Source organism: Armigeres subalbatus, chromosome 3 (genome assembly GCF_024139115.2).
Source record: "Armigeres subalbatus isolate Guangzhou_Male chromosome 3, GZ_Asu_2, whole genome shotgun sequence".
Taxonomy (NCBI): Eukaryota; Metazoa; Arthropoda; class Insecta; order Diptera; family Culicidae; genus Armigeres; species Armigeres subalbatus.
Window position 1 is genome coordinate 234,762,988 of NC_085141.1, and position 20,585 is coordinate 234,783,572.

At 40.2% G+C, this 20,585-nt stretch overlaps 1 protein-coding gene across 11 annotated transcripts in view; it reads left to right on the top strand.

Moving 5' to 3' along the window:
* The window catches only part of LOC134220941 (muscleblind-like protein 1), a 413,633-nt gene that overhangs the window by 247,433 nt on the left and 145,615 nt on the right, over nucleotides 1–20,585 (top strand). Inside the window, exon 4 of one of the 11 annotated variants that reach the window (XM_062700086.1) lies at nucleotides 4,576–4,657. The exons of the other annotated variants lie outside the window; for them this stretch is intronic. The gene's annotated coding sequence lies outside the window, so the exon portion shown is untranslated. The remainder of the gene's footprint in view (nucleotides 1–4,575; nucleotides 4,658–20,585) is intronic. 11 annotated transcript variants of the gene reach the window in all.

Here is a 20,585-nt window from a genome sequence, read left to right on the forward strand (position 1 = left end):
CCGTGTGGCCTATTCGGCCAAATGGCCCTATTTTCTAATCGATCAATCAGCATTTCTGGCCAAACGACTTTTTCGGCCTATCTTAGCCAGACGAGTTTCGACCTAATGGTTTGTAAAGCTAAATGGCATATTCGGCCGAACATCTTTCAACTCATTCGAACATCGGATATTTGTTAATTATGTGAACATTGCAAAGTTCTGGTTGATATCATTGCTATTCTGTTCTAATGTTTTCGAATACCTTAGCATCCAATATTCACAGGGTTCGTAATGCTCACTCAATCTCAGGAGCACAGGATCCTCCCTCGCCAAAATTTTCGGGGAGAAATCGCTTTTCGGGAAAGAAAAACAGCATGGAGAGTGATAACCATTTTTCGCTCACTTCGGTGGCCGCCAAACGTTGGTTTGCTCTTTTTCTTTCATATTCGAGTTTTTTCGTGGCGCCATAAATGCAAATGGTAGTAGCTTATGAGTACCAAATAACTTAACGCTTACATACATATAGCGTGGTGGTGTAGCTAGAGTAAGCGCATCCCCACAGCTATTATTGTTACTATTCTGGGTTCGAATCCCGGCGCGACCATACTGATAGATACATTGATCTGGACACAGAAACGTTAATAGGAACTTTGATAATTAAATTTACAAAGAAAGCTTGGATACGTACCAATGCTAAGGATAATGCAAAACCCTTCATTGTTTATTGTTTATTGTTCATTGTTCATTGTTCATTGTTCATTGTTCATTGTTCATTGTTCATTGTTCATTGTTCATTGTTCATTGTTCATTGTTCATTGTTTATTGTTAATTGTTAATTGTTAATTGTTAATTGTTAATTGTTAATTGTTAATTGTTTATTGTTTATTGTTTATTGTTTATTGTTTATTGTTTATTGTTTATTGTTTATTGTTTATTGTTTATTGTTTATTGTTTATTGTTTATTGTTTATTGTTTATTGTTTATTGTTTATTGTTTATTGTTTATTGTTTATTGTTTATTGTTTATTGTTTATTGTTTATTGTTTATTGTTTATTGTTTATTGTTTATTGTTTATTGTTTATCGTTTATTGTTTATTGTTTATTGTTTATTGTTTATTGTTTATTGTTTATTGTTTATTGTTTATTGTTTATTGTTTATTGTTTATTGTTTACCTTTGTCATATGTACGCCTACGCCTTCAATGACGAACTGTTCAACAATTTTTTTAATGCAAATTATAGTAAAAATAAGCTAAACTTGATTTTATATTTTAATCCTATTATTATTATTGTTTCCTTCTTCTTCTTCTTCTTCTTCTGGGACAGAACCGCCTCGCAGCTTAGTGTTCATTAAACACTTCCACAGTTATTAACTTCGAAGTTTCATAGCAAAGTTACCATTTTTGCATTCGTATATCATGAGGCTAGCACGATGATACTTTTATGCCAAGGGAAGTCGAGACAATTTCCAATCCGAAAATTGCCTAAACCGGCACCGGGAATCGAACCCAGCCACCCTCAGCATGATCGTGCTTTGTAGCCGCGCGTCTTACCGCACGGCTAAGGAGGGCCATTTTTCCGCTTGCGGCTTAAATTTGCAAATTATTTGTAATGGCGTTACCGACTGGATTTGCTTCACTTATTTAAATTTTGGCTTTCTCAGTCTGTTGAATTAAGAACGATTAATTGTATACGTTCCCGACGTTTCGGCCGATTGGTTTTGGCCTTTCTCAAGGGTCGTAAGGTCTATCGTCTATCGTTAGATGCGGTTCTCCACTTCAGTTGTTCGGAGAGTTTCGCTACCATGCCTGCAATTTCTTAGTAATTATGTTTTAATCTAAAATGTTTTCACTGATACGACTGATACAACTGACGTTGCAGTTGACCCAGTCAACACAAAATCCTATATGGTGCGACATAAGATGCTAAAGCGGAGGCGATATACGCACATGTTGTATGGGGAAGTACGTATATCGCCTCCACTTTCGTATCATATACGATCTTGTGTTGTCTGGGAAACCAACCAATTTTTTTTTAATGAATACATAAATAAACAAAAAAAGCCAAATGTTTGTTTAATTAGATAAATTAAAATAAAAAGTTAACGAGTTCAAAACTACAAATGTAGGAAAAATGAACTTTCTCACCGGTTTTCTGCTGACCAATTTCGAGGCTTCCGAAGTCCCAAAAACCAGATGATTGGGAATGTAAAAAAATCCGCTACATCAACACAAACAGTTACACTTCACTGCACTACATTGCACTTTCATAGCATATCATAAAACGCGATGACGACGACGACGACAATGACTCAAGTTTGGGAAACGTTTATGATTTTATTGGACGAAGCAAAACATCATATTTATTCGAATGGTTTTAAACCAACAGAAAGCCATTAAAAATAATGTCAACCGGAGCCCTCGCGCAAAAGGTTTACTTTCGTTCCCAACAAATTAAAAATTGCTGAACACCTGGGGAAGCATTCGCAAACTTCGCGGAAGCTATTTATCTGGCGAGATCCTAAACCCTAATCGAGGAAAAAAGCCGGGGTTTCTTTTTGGAAACCCTTTTCTCAAGAGCAAATAAAGCTGCTGTCAAAAAGAAACACAACCGAGCGCACGCAAGGCTTACTTCGTTTCATCAGTTTAACTCGTTTTGTTCTGCTTCAAATGGGCGCAAAACCTTTTAATCATTTTGTACCAACAAAACACAATTTTACTCTAATTGGTACCTACAACTATGTACAATGATTGGTTCTACCTAGTTTCAACAATCAAACTGGTTTCCTAAGTGTTTCACGCTTTCCAAAAAAGTGTTACGAATCAATTGAAAAACGAAATCATTTCAGCTGTGATCGAATCAATTTGTATAAAAAAATTAAAGAAAGAATGGAAAAGAATATTTTTGATTACCTGTAGCTCAAAGTCATTTGAATTTAAGAACAGTATGAAATGATTTATTCATCCTAATCTTTCAAAAAGGCGATTTTTTTTATATTGGCGTTGTGGTAAAGGTTTCCGTTGTCAATTTTAATAAAATCTTGTCCACCAAACATGTTTGTTGGAAACTAATTTGTGCAAATCTTGTCTAAATTAGTGTAAGCATAAGTGGAGAACATGATAGAGGGAATTGCATACATCATTATATAGGACATAGTTCTACTCTTACAAATATCACGTTTTGAATTAGAAGAATCGTTGCACATCGGTTCCTGCGTCACCTCTTCTTGTCTGTATCAAAAGTGTATCCCAATCCTATCACAATTTATCACCCAACTGATGTCACCATGGGTCTCCAGTTAGCCTTGCGAACAAAAGCTTAAGAATGCCAATCCGGAGATGGCGAGTTCGATTCTCGGTTCGGTCCATGATGTTTTCGGATGGGAAACATTCTGGACTCCCTGGGCATAGTGTATCCATTGTATTTGCCACACAAGATACATACTCATGCAATCGGAAAGTTTTATATTAATAGTTGGGGAAATGCTAATTGAATACTAAGTTCAAAAGCAGTCCAAGTTCCATTTGGAATGTGGAGCCATAGAAGAAGAAGATGTCGGCATGACTTTTAACTTTATCCGAAGTCAGCCTATCGGAAAATAGCCATTCGCGTCACTGTCGCAAACTACTCCCACACCGCTCGACAGACATTCCAAGAACAGAAAACTGTCCATTTCACCGCCATCAATTGTTGACCTTTTGATCCCTTCCAATAAACGAGGTTATCTTGCCATCTGAGCCGGTGGCTGCCGCCCAGCGACTTCCATTTGGGTGGACGACTGGTTAGTACTGCGCTATCGCTATTTCTCCATCTCCCCCGGAAAGCCGATCCGAATTGGCTTCCGTTTTTATCTCTTCATTAAAATGCTTCTCTCACAATCAAGCCAAATCCAAGAAAATTTCCTTTGTATCATCCTGCCGGAGTAGTTGGGGCCTGAATTGTGTCACGACAGTTCTTTTCGGTTTTATTTTTCCTGCTCATTCCGCCACCAGAGTGTCTCGCTCGGCCAAACTGCCTGCCGGTCGGTCGGATAGGACAAATTAAGAGCCTCCTCCGCCCGGTTGGTGGTTGCCTCTTACAGCTAGGATGCGGAAATCTTCCGGCTGCTACTGCTGCTGCCGTATGATAAACCGGAAAATAAGCAGTGTCCATCCGAAAGAACAACACAGACGTAATTGTTCCAATGTTGCAAGCAATGACTCCGAAACAGCCTATATAACGAACCGGCTAATTACCATTCCCTGCGAGGCGTAATTAGTTCCGCTCAGGTCGTTGAAAAATGAACCCACGGCTCATCGACACATGTACGCCAGACTATGCCACTCTGCTGTCTGTGTGGGCTCACCGGGACCCTCCGGATTTAATTAAGCTAATTTAATTTTATTACGTCACAATTTACTCTCGTCGTTTCGCCACCCAACAACCAGAAACGAGCAAAAATCCCAACTGAATTAATTACTTATCCTGAGTCATATTACCGGCGGACTCCCCTCGCACGTTCAGGAATCGATTTAACATAACATTATAATCCCAGTTTCAAGTATGGCATGGCCTCATAAATACTAACGGTTTCTCCGAATTTTCTTTCTCTTTGCAGGTAAACATCACGCTTCCGCACGTGGCGCACTCCCATTTAAGACACCTCTCGAGAAAAAAAATAATCAATGCTGTAAATATTGGTAAGAAACGCTACCGAAAAACTATGCCCATAAAGCTTCGACCCGCTTTTAATTAAATTCCGGACGTCCTGGCGATGCAGCAACCACCAACAGAATAGACTTAGGCTTTCCTACGAAGCACCCCTAAGGCACAGTATATTTGCGGGCTCTCTGGTGTCACCGCTTTGACCACCAGCAGCCGCATCCGGAGCTCCTATGTAATCAAAGCTGTGGTATGATGGTGGGTCGGCTTCAGTGTCGCTGTCATCGCCGATGGAAAACAGAAAATTTATGACCACCAATATTCGGACTGAAAAGTACATTCTGATGAAGTTTAACCATAAATTGGGCACGGGGTGGGTTATTATGTGCGATCATTTCTAATTCTTTGAGATTGTTAGATGGGCGAATGTTGGGACCCGAAGCAATATTCCTAACCACTGATAGCAGTTGATAGCAGTGGGGAATGTTATCATCGCCATTTAAATTAAAGTGGTACTGAGTTCGGCAAGCCTACGAGTCATAAAAACGACCTTTTTATAGCTCAAACCTTTTTGCTTTCCACTTTATTATTTCAAATCGTTATTCGTTTTTACTTGCAAAAAATCGTTTCTCCTTCTCACATAAAATTCTTTCAAATTTTCATGGGAAATTTTGTTGACGTTCCTCATAAAATTTGTTAGTATTTTTCGAGTTTCTTTCAATGCGATTTTTTATTTAAAATGATTCAATATTGCAAAACAGAATTCTATCGACCTAACACAAAGAACTCATTCGATTTCTTTTCTGATTGCCATCGCATATGCTCCTCAATTGTACATTTTTACATTTTACAAAAAATCAACTTAAAACTGCATCCCACAGGAAACTTATTCGAAATTATAAAAAAACTTCTACACGAAGTTTCTACGAAAAAATCTTTTAAATTTCCATTGAGATATCATTAAAACATCCATTGGATATTCCCCTTTGTTTCGACGGAAAATTCTTTAGAATTTCGACAAATAAACATTCGAAATTCCACAGGGAGTTCAATCGCATTAATACGGGAAATTCATTCAAATTCACTTGATTAATTTGATAAATCTTCCTTGCGACGATCATTTGAATTTCCACAGAAACCTATTCGAATGGATAATATTTTTTAAATTCCACGAAAAAGCAAATCATACATCCAAGGGATTTTAGTTCGGATTTTCATGAGAAATTCATTCGAATTTCCATGAGAAGTTCATTTGAATTGCCTAAAAAAAAGTCATTCAAATTTCCACAAGAAATTTTCCTTCGAAAATTTTATTCGAATTTCCTCAGGAAACCCAAAAAATCGCATCGGAAGTCCACTCGAGTTTCCACGAGAAATTCACCCGAATTTTCACGAGAAATTCATCCGAATTCCAAAACAAATTCAGTATAGAATCCGAATTTTTAAGAGAAAATTATTCGCATTTCCTTGAGAAATTCATTCGGATTTCCACAAGTAATTAATTAGAATTTTCACAGAAAATTAAAGTACGAAGTATTTCATAAGAAATTTATTCAAATTTTGATTCCAAATTTCACAGGAAATTTACTCGAATTTTCACAGAAAATTTATTCAAAATTTATATTGAAAGTTTATTCGAATTTCCAAATGAAATTCATTTAAATTTCCTTGGGAAATTCATTCGAAATTCCCCGGGAAATTTATTTGAAAAGCACAGGACTATTATTCGAATTTCGTGAGCATGAGCTTGAGCTTGATTGACTGCTCGTAGTTGCTACTCCGTTATGACCAGATCAGCTGTTCTTGCACAGGGAACCAACAGATGTTTGCTTGGGACTAGCACACATCTTCAATGTACAAGTACTGGTGATCTCATTTGTTAGGTCATACTGGCGCCTGCCACGTCAGAATGCAAGTCAATGTAGGGAATGGGGAGGGAATGATGATGCAATCACTCGCCCACTGCAAGCCGAATATACCTCTGCACTTGCCACGAGTTCATGCGGAATTTGTTGGAATTTCTGGGTTACGTTGGAGAGGCAGAGGTCCGTCTTGGTTAACGAGCTGCCAATGTGATAGATAGGAGAAGGTAACTGATGGAATTTCTAATTGGATGTAGGAAACGAGCTCTATAAGTTCATTTCCAATTCTAGCAGATTACTGTTAGAATACTCAAATTGAAGGTATAGGAATAGTAATGGAAACGGTATGGAAGTCCATTTCCAGTTCTAGTGATTGCTAGAACATGAGAAATAAAGAGAAAGATACAAAGTAGGAGAATGGAACGGACCTGGGATTGAACCCACGACCTCCTGCGTATGAGGCAGAAGCAGTAGCCATATGACTACCAAGCCCACTGCACATGACTATTATTCGAATTTCCGTGAAAAATTCATTCGCTTTTTTTCGAGAAATATATTGAAATTGAAATAAGATACTATTTCGAATTTCCACATAAAGTTCATTCGAATTTCGATGGGAAACTTATTCCAATTTCCACAGGAGTTGTATTCGAACCGTCTAGAGGAATGCATTCGCATTTCTCAGAAAAATCTATTTGAATATCGACATGAAATGCTTTCTAACTCATTCGGTCGAAAGCCATTTGGACGAATACTGCTTGGTCGAACAAACCAGTAGGCCGAATCCCGTTTGGCCGAATAGGTTATTTGGTTGATTTAGATCATTTCGTCGAAAATGCCGTTAGGCCAAAATGGTCATTTGGCAGAAAGGGTCATTTGACCAAATGGGTCATAAGGCCGAATTGGTCATTTGCGCATCTCGACTCGAAACTAGCAAACCATGCAAACTGTCATACGAAAGAGGTGTCGAAAGGAGATTCGCAATGAGGCCCCAGGTCATATCTAGTCTAGTGTAGGCTAGTCTACACATACACTACCAGTTCGTGAACAAATCATGGAAAGTGATAGATTCGACTACATCTATCACTTTTCTTGTCAATATTTATGTTTGGAGCACATCATAAATGTAGTTCAAACATTAAGCCTACTATGAAGCGTTTTAGAAAAAAAAAAAGCTGTGAGAATCAATTCTTTACTTGATTTCACAATTAAGCGATAGAATCGGGACATCTTGTACCAACCGCTCCATTGACATTATTAGGTAATAATTGTTGTATATTTGGGAGTGACTAAACTAAGATGGTCCTTGGGTCCTCAACGTCTTGGGATGGGACACAATTTTGAGCCTAGTGCCCAGGCTTACACACTGAAGCATGCCCTCTAGAACGAAAAAAAGTAACAAACATGATGAAAACTAAGCGAAAATCCATAAATACTCACAACAGAAACACTTATTTACTTACAACAGCTTCATATTTTCCGGCGCAGGAAGTTTATACTTGGTAATTTATTTACTCACTCGCACAAAGCACAACGAAATAACTCGATGATCGCGTGACCGGTTTGCGTGCTGAAGGAAATATGGCCGGACGCGTGGTAGCTGAGCCTTCGAACAAAATCACGAAACACAATCAATGCCGTTACAACTTTGCTATAAAAAAAAACCATCAAAACAACCTCTCTTAAAACTCAACTACGTCAACCCGGGCAGAAGCCATGATCAAAATAACAAAACATGATATGAACATGATTGATATAAGAGATAAAAGAGCAGGCAACAAAATCAAAAATTGGCACCAAAATATCATTCAAATATCAAAATATACTATGGATAAGAACAAACTAATGGCTCATGATATTTATTACTTCTTACAAATAGCATAACTTGATCTCCTCATGTCCATATCTCATTTTGCTATCTAATCAACATTTGATATTATTGAGCTATTTTCGTCTACTCGGGAACAAATGCTTAGTGTAGTCCTTACAAATGAGCTACAGTCCTGTTCTGCCTTACCACTTGGGTTCACCATCCAAAAGATTCACATTACTATAACTCCTCTCGTCGCTCATGGGAGGTCCGTTGGTCACCCCATTTAAAAAATAGTGAAGATCGATTCAGGATCTACGGAAATCAGTCTAAACATAATTGCTTCATTCGAGTCCAGACATCTAAAAGAGTCCGCAATTGTAATATTCATAAATGCTATGGCCACACACTGCATTGACCCAGCTGCAAATCTGTCGAAATTGATCCAGTACATATCCACTAGACTGCCAAGCAATCGCAATCGTAAATGCGACAGCTGACTTGCTGCACAAATCAAAGCTCTACATTCCAACTGGAACTTGGCCTGCTTTTTCAACATAGTATTTTATTAGCATTTTCTCAGTTATTAATTGAAATCTTTTCTATGCCAGCCATTGCATGAGTATGTATCACTATACCCAGGGTGTCTGGAGACCCCGCAAATTGTACGAAATTAAATAATCGGGCAATGGCGGCGCGGCGTATGATCGGATGATGAGTACAGAAGAGCCCTTCGTGTTCATACCTAGTCCACAACTAAATCATGAACAAATGAATAAATAACGAACTAAGTCATATCTGGAATACGTTGTAGTTTGTTTCAGATTGAATAAAGCTCATCCACAGATCTCTTCCTGTGCTAAAATACTCACAATCTCATCCGGATGACTGTTGTCACTGTCGCCTACCATTTCATTTTAGAAGCGAGAAGTGAGAGGTCCCACTTCCTCTTTCTTACTTCTCATTTCTCACTTCGCACTTCTCACTGGGAAAAGTGTGAAACAAGAATTGAGAAGTTAGAAATGATAAAGGAGAAGCAATAGATTATGGATAAGAAAGGAGGCATCTTACTTCTCACTTCGCTTCTCTCACTTTTTACAGAATCCAGAAAGAAAGAAGAAAAACGTCTCACTTCTCACTCATATTTTCTCACTTCTCATTTCTTATATCTCACTTTTCGCAGTGTGAGGTGTGAAGTAAGAAGTGAGATATCTTTCTTCTCGATTCTCACTCATCATTTCTTTTTTCTCATTTCCCACTTCTCGCTTTTCGCAGTGAAAAATGAAAAAAATGATGAGTGAGAAGTAAGAGCCTAGATGTCACTCTTCTTACTTCTCACTCCTTATTTCTCACTTCTCTCTGTGAAAAGTGCAAGTGAGATGCATCACTTCTCACTCTTCATTTCTCACTTCTTTTCTTCACAATGACGTTTACTGTCAAACGACTTTTTCGACCATCTGCCTAACGACTATTTGGGCCAAACAACATTTACGGCCAAATGACCTATTCGGCCATATGACCTTTTCTGCCAAATGACCTTTGCTGGCAAATACCTTTCTGTTAAAAAGACCTATTCGGGGAAATGACATATGCGGCCAAATAACCTATGCCGCCGGGTATATGGCTTTTAGCCGACAGGTTTGTTCGGCCAGACAGTACATTCGGCCATTCAACCTTCGGATTATAGTGGCCTTCGCCCTAATGTCATTCGGCAAATGGCTTTCGGCCAAACAACCTCCAGGTCAGCCCTGTGCGCCGAAGTCACGGCGGCGCCACGCCGTAAGGAATGTTCGGCGGCAGCGGCGTGAATCGGCATGAAGAACTTTGAGCTGAGACAAAAAAAAATCACGCAGCAAGGCATATCATGTTTTTTATGAATTTTGGGATGTTTTGTGCAATTTTTAGTTACAAAGGGTGGGAACTAATGTGGTTAACATCCTAATAGCTATAGCTTGTATCTCCACAGCAAAAGTTTACATCTCCACTAGGATATTGCCGCATCACATCACAAAGTACTTAGGATATAAATCCTGAGATTCGTTTGGAAATTTCTCAAGATATTCCTCAGAAAATTCGAAAAAGGAATTCTAAGAATTAATTTAGAATTTCCCTTTGAATTCCTCCGAACTTCCTCCAAGAATTCCCTTGAAAATTTAATTGGATATTTCTTCGGAAATTCTTTGCGAAATTTCTCCAAAAGCTTCTTCAGGAATTTTACTTTACACTGGATTTTGTTTTTACACGATTTACACTTTCTTCATTTTTCACCCATCCTAAATGCTTAACGCATATTAATTACCATGTGATTTTTCTTTGAATTATTTAGGATTTTTTGAAACCTGTTGCAAAGATTTTTGTGGCAAATTGAAGTCGAACGAACAAAAATACGAGCGAAAAAAAAAATCGTGTAAAAACAAAATCCTGTGTACTTTGGGAATATTTATTACTTTAGGGATTGCTACGGAAATTCTTTTACTGAGTCTTTTGGAAATTTCTTCAGAAATTCATTCGAAAACCTTAGAAAATACCCATGGATATCCTTCAAGAGTTCCTATAGGAATACCTACGGACACTGTTTGGAGAAATCCTTTGGAATTTGATTTAGGAAGTTTTTTTAGAAATTCAGGAGTTTTTTTTTTAAGGAATTTCTAATAGAAATTCTTACAGTAATTCCTTAAAGATTTTCTTCGGAAACTCTAGGAAGATATTTTTGGTATTCTTTCGTAATTACCCCTTTGAATTTATTTAGAACTTTCTCCAGGATTTTTTTCGAATTCCGCCGGAAATTTCTTTAGCTACTCTTCTAGAAATTTCCGTAGTCCTCCGAAAATTTCTTTTAAAATTCCTTTGAGAATCTCTTCAGAAATTCTTTTCGGAAATCTTCGAAAATTTCGTTTGTAAACTCCTTCAATATTTTTAAACCGTTGTTTAAGTGTTTTTTTTTTCAATTGGAAATAAGTTTAACAGTCAAATACCTTTGAAAATGTATTCAAAAACTCCTCAAAATTAGAATTCTCTCCGGAATTATTCCGGCAAGAATTTTGTATGGTTTACTGAAGGAATTTCCAAATAAAAAAAAAATACACAGGCCTGACCGGAGGGTTTTCTGAAGAAATGCCTGGATGAATATCCAAAATAATTACTGGTGGCTTTTCTAAAGAGATTTTGGAGGAGGAATTTCCGACTCATTTTTTTTATTCCATTATTTATTTGTTAGGCACTCTGTGTTACTTAACCGCTACTGTGCTTAGATCTACTGTGGAATCCTGCTGTACAGAATCCACACAGAACCTATTTTTAGATTTCCATTACCATCATTGTTGTCGTTGCCAGTCCATCTCATCGTTAGTTAGTCCATTGTGTCCGTTTGTCCATGTCGTGTATCCAATGATCGTTGCATTGTTTGGTTACCATTTGTCCGGGTACGTTGAAGGAATGCCTCCGAGATACGCTACCGTATGGGCTGACCATCCGGCGACTGACGAGGGTTTGGTGGAGGAGCTGGGAATCGAACCCATGACCATTCACTTGTAAGGCGAACGTGTAGCCATCTACGCTACGGGACCCCCTCTTTCCGACTCAATTCTTGAAGGAATAACCAAAAGAGAACCTGAAAATATTTTCGAACAGAATTTTTAAATGAATTTCTGAAGGAATATACGAAGGAATTCTGAAAGGAATTTTTAATGAATTTCCAAAAAATATAGCTATTGGAATTTACATAGAAATTCTTATATTTCTCCAGGAATTTCTTCAAAAGTCTGGACAGCAGTTAAACAAATTCAGTGTTGACACAAGAATCAAGACTGCATGCCAAGAAAAACTCCCAAAATATCTAGATTGCGGATGTTCGGATATTCTCATGAATTCCTTGGGAATTTACTACAGGAGTTCTTTCGGAAATTTCGTAAATACCTTAAATAATTCCCTAGGTCAGCGGTTCTCAACCTGGGCTACATGTACCCCTGGGGGTACCTACGCTGGCCCTAGGGGGTACCTCGGACAAAAATGCGTAATGGCGGACATATTACAATTTGAATCAAAATTCATTGATAAAGTTTTGATACTTGTGTATTTTCTATTTCAAATTTTTTTTTTGTACATTTTGTAATGCGATCAATAAATCCCAATTAACACAACCAGCACAATGTATGAAGGGCTGCGGAACAAAAGATCAAACAAACAGAACGTCTAATGAATAAAATTTTTTTTCACTAAAACTCGGTTGCTTTGTTGCAAGAAGATTAGAAGCATCCTTTTACGCCTCTCAGAAGCCTTCTTCCAAGGCTTCCTTTCAAGAGGCTCGGAAGCCTCCTTTCAAGAGATTCGGAAGCCTCCTTCCAAGAGGCTCGGAAAGCTCCTTTCAAGAGGCTCGGAAGCCTCCTTTCAAGAGGCTCGGAAGCCTCCTTTCAAGAGGCTCGGAAGCCTCCTTTCAAGAGGTTTGGAAGCCTCCTCTCAAGAGGCTCGGAAGCCTCCTCTCAAGAGGCTCGGAAGCCTCCTCTCAAGAGGCTCGGAAGCCTCCTCTCAAGAGGCTCGGAAGCCTCCTCTCAAGAGGCTCGGAAGCCTCCTCTCAAGAGGCTCGGAAGCCTCCTCTCAAGAGGCTCGGAAGCCTCCTCTCAAGAGGCTCGGAAGCCTCCTTTCAAGAGGCTCGGAAACCTCCTTTCAAGAGGTTTGGAAGCCTCCTCTCAAGAGGCTCGGAAGCCTCCTCTCAAGAGGCTCGGAAGCCTCCTCTCAAGAGGCTCGGAAGCCTCCTCTCAAGAGGCTCGGAAGCCTCCTCTTAAGAGGCTCAGAAGCCTCCTCTCAAGAGGCTCGGAAGCCTCCTCTCAAGAGGCTCGGAAGCCTCCTCTCAAGAGGCTCAGAACCCTCCTCTCAAGAGGCCCGGAACCCTCCCCTCAAGAGGCCCGGAAGCCTCCCCTCAACAGGCACGGAAGCCTCCTCTCAAGAGGCCTGGAAGCCTCCTCTCAAGAGGCCTCAAGCCTCCTCTCAAGAGGCTGGAAGCCTCCTCTCAAGAGGCCAGGAAGCCTCCTCTCAAGAGGCTCGGAAGCCTCCTCTCAAGAGGCTCGGAAGCCTCCTCTCAAGAGGCTCGGAAGCCTCCTCTCAAGAGGCTCGGAAGCCTCCTCTCAAGAGGCTCGGAAGCCTCCTCTCAAGAGGCTCGGAAGCCTCCTCTCAAAAGGCTCGGAAGCCTCCTCTCAAGAGGCTCAGAAGCCTCCTCTCAAGAGGCTCGGAAGCCTCCTTTCAAGAAGCTCAAAAGCCTTCATTTCTAGAGACTCAAAAACCTCCTTTCAAGATGCTCGGAAGCCTTCTTTCAAGAGGCTCTGAAGCCTTTTTCCAAGAGGATCGGAAGGCTCCTTTCGAGAGGCTCGGAAGCCTCTTTTCAAGAGGTTCGGAAGCCTCCTTTCAAGTGGTTAGGTTGCCTTCTTTCAAGAGGCTCGGAAGTCTACTTTCAAGTGGTTCGGAAGCCTTCTTTCAAGAGGCTCGGCAGCCTCCTTTCAAGAGGCTCGGAAGCCTCGCTTCAAGAAGCTCAGAATTCTTCTTTCAATAGGCTTGGAAGCATACTATCAAGATGCTCAGAAGCGTTCTTTCAAGATGCAACGGAAGCTTCCTTTTAAGTGGCTCGAAAACCGCCTTGAAGAGGCTCGGAAGCCTCTAATAAAGAGGCGCGGAAGCCTACTCTAAAGGTACTCAAAATCATTAAAGAGGTTCCCTTCAAAAGGGCTCGGAATTATGTTTTCAAGAGGATTGGAAGCCTTTCGAGAGGGGGTACCTCAAATCATGGAAAAGTTCGAAGGGGTACCTCTCAAGCAAAAGGTTGAGAACCGCTGCCCTAGGTAATTCATTGGGGAATTAATTCGGTAAGTCATCAAGAAACTCATTTTCGGGAGTTTCTCCAGGAATTCCGTCGTAAAACCTCCACATCATTTGGTAAAACCTCCACAACCAGGTTTTTTTTTTGAAATTTCCCTCAGGGATTGCTTCGGAACTTCTATGGACCTTAGGAAATTTCTTGAGGAATTCTTCTGGATTTTTTTTCAAAAATTCTCCTAAGATTAATTCTGACAATTCGATTAGGAATTTCTTCAGATTTTTTTTTGGAACACTTTTAAAAAAAATCTACCCATGTAGATAGGTGCACTTCCTCACAGTTGTTATGGATTTGACGCGCCCTTTCTCGTTCATCCTTCGGAAAGCTAAAAAAAGATTGCGAATCTATTTATTAGTCTATTGGATTACACTGTTGAAAGGAGATTTTCTCTATCCCGCAGGCTTCGCGTAAGTATTTCTGCTTACGGGTCTGCCACCTCCGTTTTTTGCCCTTCACACAGCAGTGCACTGAAAGCAGAATGGTAAACAAATTCGACTGCACTATTGGGTGGAGCCGTATGCAGAGCAAGACTCAACCCAGAATGGTGGATAACTACATACATACTCTGCGACCAGAATGAGGTGATTCCACATTAAGTTACATATAAGATTATTTTGAAAAAAAAAAAGAAAAATAATTTTAAGGTTTTGTCCGGCTTTCCGCCACTGTGCGGCGTCGGCGTAAGTCAAAGGGTGTCAGCAGCGTGGCGCGACGGCACACAGGTCTAGGAGATGTTAATTCGAATTTCCACGGGAAATTAATTTGTTCTTCTACGGAAATTTTATTCGCATTTACTAGAGAAAATATTCTGAATTTTTTTAAGAAAATCAACCGGATGTCCACTTGAAACGCATTTGAATTTCCGCGTCAAAGTGGAAAGTTCATTCGAATTTCTTTGGGAGGTTCATTCGATTTTCTACGAGATGTTGATTCTAATTTCCATGGAAAATCAATTTAAAAAATTGATTTTCCATGAGACATTAATTCGCATTCCAATGCAAAATTCATTCAAATATTCATGGAAAGTTCATTCGAGTTACACACGGAAAATTAATTCAACGGAATTTCGAATTTCCAACGGGAAATTCTTTCGAATTCCACCGAAGTTTTATTCGAATTTTCATGAGAAATGCATTCAAATGTATTATTTATTATAACTTCCAGGAGAAATTTATTTGCATTTCCACGGAAAAATCAATCTAATTTGCATGGAAGGTTACCCGAATTTCCAAGAATAGTTCATTAGAATTTCCATAGAAAAATCATTCCTACCAATCAACCAATTTTCACGAGAAAATTGTTAGAATTTCCACAGGAATTTTATTCGAATTCCCATGATGGATTCATTTGCATTTCTTTGACAAATTCATTCTAATCTCCACGTGAAATTCAGTCTAACTTCCAAAAGATGTTTATTCCAACTTCCACGAGATATTAATTCGAATTTCTTCGAGATATTTCGTGTTTACACGGAAAGTTCATTCAAATTTCGATGGAAAGACCATTCGAATTTCCGCAGGAAAGGGGTTTGAAAGTGTACTTGAATAATGAAATCTATTCTAAATCTGATAGTGTTACTCACAATTTAAAACCTTTTCGTTGACAGCATTTTCACCCAAAAAGCTTGGATGGATCTAATTGATGAAGAAAACTTCAAAAGCCTGTAAACAGCTCCGTTAGAAAAATTTTGTCCAATCGCGTCGTCAGTATCATCCCCCAATTCCAGTTTCCACATCGCTCCAACTCGTCAAGTCACTTAATCGGCCTTGTCGTCAAATCATCAACGCTTTGCGTACATTTTAAAATTGTTCCGGGAAACATGAAGCCGCTTCAAAACAAGTCTCAGCTGCTGCGCTACGGATTGCTCATCGATGGAGCACCACCAAACGATCGACAACGATGGCCCCCGGGCGGATAGAATAACGGCCCAAATGTGTTTCGCGTTAACTCCCGCACGACTTCAGTTACTCGGCGGGCAAAAGTTTGGCATTATTATTTTAACGATGTATTTTTTTTTCTTTCTGCGAAGCTCCAATACCGCTTTCGATTGCTTTCCTACTGCATAAATGGCTTCCAAATAGAATCATAATCGTTAGGAAAGAAAGTAAAATGGTGGTACAGCAGCAGCAGCGATTCCGGGAAGTCTGGCCACATAAAAAATAACTGAGATACGCCATTGACTGTCGGATTGCCGCAGAAAAACATGTTCGAATGGAGGGGAAGATGGTCTAATACGACTGAGGACATGTATTGCATATATTTCTTTGTGCGACGCGATCTAAATCGAATTACCTTTGGATGCCGGGTTTTAAAAAGCAACTCAAAACTATTTAAAAAAAAATTCCACATATCGGGCCACCTCGCACTGTCATTCTGTTTCAGACCACGTTCCCCGTATAGGCGTTTAGGTTCGGGGGTCCTCCTTTTCACGTTCCTTGTGCCATCGCAGTGTGGTTTGAGAGGTGGCAAAATATTGCTTTCTTGATAGCGCCAACGATTATTGCCACCCACCGAGAGGAGCGAAGTGCTCTCGTTTCAAGCTGCCAATATAATATCGTTATGGTGTATCGATAGCGCCCCGTGTATACACACTCGATTCGATATATCACGGCAGGTACACTTATACATGGCGGAGTGGCAGAATTTCAGACACGATCCTTGGTGTGGCCGCTCGTGGAATGGGGCAGATTTGAAGTAATGGTTCGGCGACACAGCTGAGTAATTCCCATCATGTACTAAAGTGCAAAATCAACACACAGCGCCGCTGCTGGGGGTGGTGGCAATGTCCTCCGAAGGATTTCATCGATGGGTTTTTAGCTTGATTTGCTGCTGCACGACAGTCCAAATGACAGCAGTAAATTAGCCTTTTCAGTTTGATTTTTCCATTAAAAAGCGGAAATTACTGTGCAGGAAAACAGAGTCCACCCGGGGACGGAATCAGTTTACGTACGGGTTATTTACCGAGAGCGGTCAGATATGGGGAGAATGCAATTAAAACCAATCAAGCGAAGTGAAGTCTGGATAAAAATGTCTCGATTGCATTTCCGAATGTCATGGGATTTAATGGCTCGTCGAAGTGGGGAGTATGTACTTCAATATTGTTTTTTTAAATAGAAAGCAGCAAGAATTGCTGTTGTGTTTTTTAGTTAGTTCCTGTTCGGAATTCAGCCGTCATAAACAAGTCGGAAAGCAAACATGTTCATTGGTCTGTGATCGCCCTCGGCTTCAACATATATTTGCGGTTTAATGTAATTTGCTACCACCCACGGTGGGCATGCACAGAGAATTCCTCGGAATACGTTACATATTTGGCAAGCGAAACCATCGCCGCTTCGGAGGGAGGTCAGTCCTACTGCAGGCTAACCCGACGAAGATAATCATCATTACCGGCCGTATCACGTTGGTAGCATTCACGAAACTCGTTGTATATTGAACCAAATCGCTCCCGCTGTGTGGATCCAATGCCCATAGTTTTGCCGACCACACAGAGACCGCAAAACTATACAACCAACAGGCCGACACACTACGAAAGGGGATGCCTTGCTCATAAACCACAAATGGAGCGTTGGAAAAACTTTCGGTTTAGAAGTGTACAGTTCTGGTGCCTATCCGGGATGCGGCGAAAGTGGGTGTTATTTGCTGGTGGCTCCACCGACTCCGATGCATGATACAGGTTACAATCAGCACTATTATGGGGGCTGAAAGGGCAGTCAAGGGGTGGATCAACGAGCGAATCAACTGCCAAACGGTTTGTCTCGTCTCGCCTCAACCGCCTGACGGTCGAAATGGTGTTTATTTGAAAAGTTTCCTAGCCAAGAGGACTGGGGAAAACTCATTCTGAAAACGAGTTTCCAAGCTCGTATTAAAGTGCAGCTTTGCTTAAACGATTTCGGTCTGTGTATGGTGCGTTGCTTCTTGTGCGGAACACGGAGATACAAAACGTTTTGGTATCCACCAGAAGTGATGAGCATCGTTTAGTGGCCAATGATGATATTTTTTAACTTTTGAGCGATTCCAAGCAACAGCATCAAAATTTAAGAAAATTTTTAATTCATGATTTTCTATTGAGTTGAAACTTTGCACAGTTTTTCAATTTCATCTAAATCGTCATTTTTCGATATCAAATCTTCATATTGAGTCACGACTAACTTTTCAAAAGGGTGTATGTGAAAATGGTTCAAAAATATTTAAAAAGCTGCACAGCAAAAACGGAATGTTCGATTGTTATGATTTTTTCAGCAAAGTTAGACAACTAAATGGTGATTCTTAAGAAAATGTGCACAGTAAAAAAAAAATTTTTTTTGCCTTTAAAAATATCATTTTTGTCACAAAAACTCAAATATCTCAAAACCCTATCTTTTTCGAACGTAATTTTTTTAGGGAAAACGGTCCATTATATTAGCTATCTACCATAAAAATTTGGTGATGGTAAACTAATAAACAAAAAAGTTATGACATTTCAAACATTTCACAATTTTCACATATAGTAAACAAAAAAAATTTCCGTGTATTTTTTTTTTCAAGAATCGCAGTTTGATGCTGATTTTATTGTTAAGGGCCTTGCGTGAGTTAACCTTCTTCGGATATTAGAAAAAACTTACGAATAAGATGTTGGGGTCATATTGACCCAGAAATGTAAATGCTTATAAAACAGTCAAATTATAACCGAATTGCAAAGTTTATATACCGTTCGAAAGATAAACTCATCAATTTTGTGGCTATGTGGTGATATGCTGGTTCTGGAGACAATGGCCACCGGGGAACGACTTCCACGGGGACCTTGTCGGCCATATAAGGGGAACATAAAAATCGCTCCATATATGCCATTCGATCGCTAATTCTTCATAGATTCTCTTTAAATGGTAATGTATGGCCATGAGAGGGCTTCCGATGAAAGTGGCCACTCCTGGTACATGCAAGGTGCCCCCGGGGAACCCGCAGGAGGGGACATTTCTGTTTTAGCACCAAAATATGCCGTGCGGCGGCTCTTTCGTCATGATTTTCCACCAAACAGATGGTTATGCGCTTGAAATCGATAAGTGATCACATTGGCCACTCCTGGTACATGCAAGGTTCCCCCGGGGAACCCGCAGGAAGGGACATTTCCGTTTTAGCACCAAAATATACCGTGCGGCGGCTCTGTCGTCATGATTTTCCACAAAATATATGGTAATGCGCTTGAAATCGCTAAGTGACCACATTGGCCACTCTTGGAGCCTATGAGGTGCCCCCGTGGAACCCGTAAAAGGGGACATTTCCGTTTTAACACCAAAATATGTCGTGCGATAGCTCTTTCATCATGATTTTCCACAAAATAGATGATTATGCGCTCGAAATCGATAATTAGCCACATTGGCCACTGTTGGAGCCTATGAGGTGCCCTCGGGAAACCCGTAAAAGGGGACATTTCCGTTTTAACACCAAAATATGTCGTGTGGCGGCTTTTTTATCATGATTTTCCACCAAACAGGTGGTCATGCGCTTGAAATCGATAATTGACCACATTGGCCGCTTTTGGAGTCTACCAGGGGCCCCCATGGAACCCGTAGAATGGGATATTTCAGTTTTAACACCGAAATATGCCGAGCGGCGACTCTTTCGGTGTGTTTTCCCACCAAAGAGATGGTTATTCGCTCGAAATCAATAAGTGATCACATTGGCCACTCTTGAACCACATTGGCTACATTTGAAACCTATGAGGCTCCCTCGGAGAACACGTAGAAGATGACATTTCCGTTTAAGACCGAAATATGTCGTGCGGCGGCTCTTTCGTCATGATTTTCCACAAAATAGATGATTATGCGCTTGAAATCGATAAGTGACCACATTGGCCACTCTTGGAACCAATGAGATGCCCACGGGGAACCCGTAGATGGTGACATTTCCGTTTTTATACCGAAATGAATAAGTGACCACATTTTCCATTTGGAACCTATGAAGTACCGCCGTGGAGCTCATAGGAGAGGACATTTCCGTTCTTACTCTTACTCTTACTTAGGGCCGATGCCCACGTAGCGTGTTTTCAAGCTGCGTGCACGCCGCGTCCACGCAAGGTACCCGGCATCAAATGTAGTCGTGCACCCGTTTACGTGTCCATTACTCCATTTGATGCTGGGTACCTTGCGTGAACGCGGCGTGCAAGCAGCGTGAAAAAACTTTACGTGGAAATCGGCCCTTAAAGACATGCCGTGCAGCGGCTCTTTCACTATAATTTTCCATCAAATAGTTGGTAATGCTCTTGAAATCTAATATCAACCCGGGGGAACCCCAGGCCCAAGTCCGGTAATTGTGGAGTGCCTTGAAGAATTCATTGAAAGTGTCTGTGCACACAAAATCTAACTCACTTTTGAGGAACTTTTCTTCAACCGAATTTCTCGCAGTAAATAGCATTCGACGAAAATCCTGCCCTATTGTTTCCTATTGAAAATTGG